Raw genomic sequence first — 4,107 nt, forward strand, 5'->3', positions numbered from 1 at the left:
GACTGAGAGACTGTGCAGAGCAAGAAGAGAAGAGGACCCAAGACGAAACCTTGGGACACACACACACACACACACACACACACACAACTAGGAGTGGTGATGTCCCCCATAATCCAAAGAGACTGAGAAGGAGGGATCAGGCAGGTAGCAGAAGAACCAGGAGATAGCAGTATCCCAAAAACTCAGGAGAGAGTATCCAGGAGAAATCAAAGGCTAGAAAAGGTCAAGAAGGTTGGAGGACTAAGAAAATACCATCAGAGGCGGCCATTAAAACCTCTTAATTAATAACATGAAATCTGGACAAATATATCACAGGGGGAAAGTCTGGATAACTGAGGGGCTTCTTCAGTTTCTCTCTGGATTATTGACCATTTGGTGGACACCACTGGTACGCGTGTGTGTGCAGGGGTGGAAGTGACAATCAACTCTCATTCTTCAGTGTCTCCAACCTCGATCCCATAAGATCATGGGATCATGAATTTACTCGGACTTGTTATTCTTGAGTTACATTCACAACTTGGAAATGTCCTTCCCTAAGACTCCTCCCATTTAAAGATGACTGAATTTAGGGACTTGTTGGGCCAGACAAGCCTAGAACAGGTTTGTCTTTCATTGGGTGCCCAAAAGCCTAGCCAGTCACTGGAAGGAGAAAACAAGCCCCCCCCCCCCCAGCAGAATATGCCTCACCAATGGCATGAAGTGTTAGGACACAGACTGCCTGACCTTTTGCAAGCCTTTCCAAGGATCACTCCACCCATAAAAAGCATTTGACCAAATGGCCAACATTTTCCCAGCCCCCTCCATGTTTCTATTGCATTGGAATCATTAGCCAAGGAGTAGCAGGACATTGTGACCTGCCAACCTGATCTCAGACTTTATTGAAATTCTTACTATGTTCACAAGATTCTTGGGGGATTTCATTATTAAATTCTCATTTGATCAAAAGATTTTGGGGCCCACAGGTTGATTTCTTTTAGGCCTTGGACCTGGTGTTAAAAAGCAACATGCTGATGGGGCAGCTAGGTGGCGCAGTGGACAGAGCACCGGCCCTGGATTCAAGAGGACCTGAGTTCAAATCCAGCATCAGACACTTGACACTTACTAGCTGTGTGACCCTGGGCAAGTCACTTAACCCCAATTGCCTCACTAAAAAAAAAAAAAAAGAAAGCAACATGCCTTAGAGCCTAATGTGTTATGCCTTGAGGCAATGTTGCATGGTGGGAAAAGGGCTGGATTAGGAATCATGGGACCCGAGTTCAGGTCTAGCCTGTATGATGTTAGGTAAATCATTTTACTTCTCTGGGGTTCAGCTTCTTCATTTGTAAAATGAGAGGGTTCGACAACTAAATTTCTGAGCCTACAATCTACCAAAGCCTAAGGGACATGCTACCCAGGGTAATAAAGAAAGGAATTGATGAAAAAGTATTTTATAGCACTTAGTATGTGCCAAACGCTATGTAAATAACCTTGTTTTAAAACTAGAAGGGACCTCGGAGGTCGTCTAGTTCTGCCCTACCTCCCCATATCAAAAGGGAGGAAACTTCAGTCCAGAGAAGTGACTTACCCAAGGTGAAACATGTAGCACGTGTTAGAGATGAGATCTGGCCTGCGGTGTGCTACCTCCAGATTTAGCCCTTATTCCACTGCCTCAGTACTAGAAGCAACTTAAATATCCTCTTGTCCAACCCCTACCTGAGTCAGTATCCCCATTATACTCATCTTGATTTCCCACTAAGCTGTGCTCCAGACTTCTCCATCATGCCCCACTCTTCATCCTGGAATTCACTCCTCAGAAGTGGCCCTTCTCTCTGATTGGATAGTGTTCCTCACGCAACCTCTGTTTGAGGTGCGATTCCAGGCCAAACATCTCTTTGTTTCTCACCAAGTTGGGCTCCTCTGGAGGTCCCCATTATCCCTCCATTATCTTTTCATTCCCCTCCCCTATTCTCCCACAACCCTTCCCCCCCCCACACATACCCCAAACTCCTTGAGAGCAGAAGCTGTTTGTCCATTTTTTTTCTTGTATTCTCAGAGATCGGTACCACACCTGGCACAATAAACACTTACTAAATATTGACCAACTCTACAATATCCTTAACAAGGGGTCATCCAGCTTGAAGACCTATAATAAAGAGGAACCCATTAATTCCCAAGGCAACTCATTCCATTTTGAACAGCTTTGTTCATTAGAAAGTTTTTGCTGACATCAAGCCCCGCCCCCCCCAAAGTACTCCTTTGTATCTTCAACCCAACATCAAGCCTAGATTTTCTTCTTTGTATATAGTTGTTTTTATGTGCCCCCATTAGACTATGAGCTCTTTGAGAGCAGGGACTGTCTTTTGTCTTTCTTTTTATCCCTAGCACTTAGCATAGTGCCTGGTATATTGTCATTGTTCAGTCATTTTTCAGTCATGTCTGGCTCTTTGGGACCTCAAAGATACTGAAGTGATTGGCTGTTTCCTTTTTCTGTTCATTTTACAGTCGAGGAAACAAGGCCAACAAAATTAAGTGACTTGGTCAGGCTCACACAGCTAGGAAGTGTCTGAGGCTGGATTTAAACTCAAGATGGTGAGTCTCAGGAAGATGAGATTTAGCTGTCTGATCTGATACATGTTGCTGTTGCCTCAGTTTCCTCATCTTTAAAATGAGCTGCAGTAGTTGATGCTTAATAAATGCTGGCTGACTTTGGACTTCCACCCTTTGTTCCTGGTTCTTACATCTAGGACCAAATAAAAACTAATCTACGTTGACATGACTTCCTGTAAAAAACACCTTGAAGTTAGATATCATGGCTTACCTCTTTAGGTTTTCTCTTTTCCCCCACTAAACATTCTCTATTCCTTCAACCAGAGAGGTTTTGTAACAGGTAAGTCCTGGGGTGGGAGACGGGAGGAAGGAAGGAGGTTATGTAAGACACACTTAAATTTAATTTGCAGTATTAACATTTTCTAAATTGCTTTCTTCAAGCTAGACAATCAACAAACCAAGAAATCAAGCCCTCCTTTTTTAGAATTTAAAAGAGATTTCCAGGTGTGAATGTTCACAATGAAAATGTAACCATCAGCACCTGAGATCGCATGGGCTGGCTCCACCTTATTTATCCCTGTTCCCTGTACCCTCAGCATATCAATCATCCTCTTCTGGGTGTTTTCCAGCTTAGCTGGTAAAGGTCCCTCCTATAATTTAGTGCCCAGAACCAAAGGCAGCATTCCAGATATAACCTAGCTTCCCTTTCTCTGGATTCTGTCTCTCTTAATGCAGCTGCCAAGTACATCAGCCCAAAAGGTCGCCACATCCCTTCACTGATTCTCACTGATCACACTCTGCCCTAAAATCCCAGAATTTTGTCACAAAAGCTATGGCCTAAGCTGGGTCTCCCCATCTTGTACTTGAGTGGTTGATTTTTTGAACCCAAATGTAGGACTTTATATTTATCACCATTTCCATGCCATATTATCAGTTTCCTCCTGTTCTAGACTGTTGAAGTTGTTTTGGATCCTGACTGACCTATTTGCAGTGGCTAAAGTGATGGGGATGGAGTCAGGGAAACTTGAGTTTAAATCCAGGCTCAGACACATACTAGCTTTGCGACCCTCAGCAAGTCACTTCCCTTCTTTTTGCCTCAATTTCCTCAACTGTAAAATGAGGGTAATAACAGCACCTACTTCCCAGGGATTGTTGTAAGGATCAAATGAGATCATATTTGTAAAAAGCACTTAGCACATTGTAGGTACTTAATAAATGCTTGTTTCTTTCCTCTGTCCCTTCTTTCTCTCTTTCCCTCCCTCCCTATTTTCTTTCTTTCTTCCTTCCTTCCTCCTTTCCTTTCTATTATCCCCATTTTACAAATGAGGAAACTGAGGCCAGCAGAGGTTAGATGACTTGCTAAGGGTTACACAGGCAGTAAATGTCTTTTTGACTCTAGGTTCATCTAATCCACTCCAAACTGCCTATTATTAAGCCTCACAATAAACCTGTGAATGAATTAAATAGAGAAAATAAAAGGGAGTAATATAAGAAAAGACAATTTAAAGGCATTAGATAGGTATAATAGCCCATTTTACATATGAGGACTCTGAAAAGTTATTTGGATGAGAGGTGTCTGAG

The sequence above is a fragment of the Dromiciops gliroides genome, chromosome 1 (genome assembly GCF_019393635.1).
Source record: "Dromiciops gliroides isolate mDroGli1 chromosome 1, mDroGli1.pri, whole genome shotgun sequence".
Taxonomy (NCBI): domain Eukaryota; kingdom Metazoa; phylum Chordata; class Mammalia; order Microbiotheria; family Microbiotheriidae; genus Dromiciops; species Dromiciops gliroides.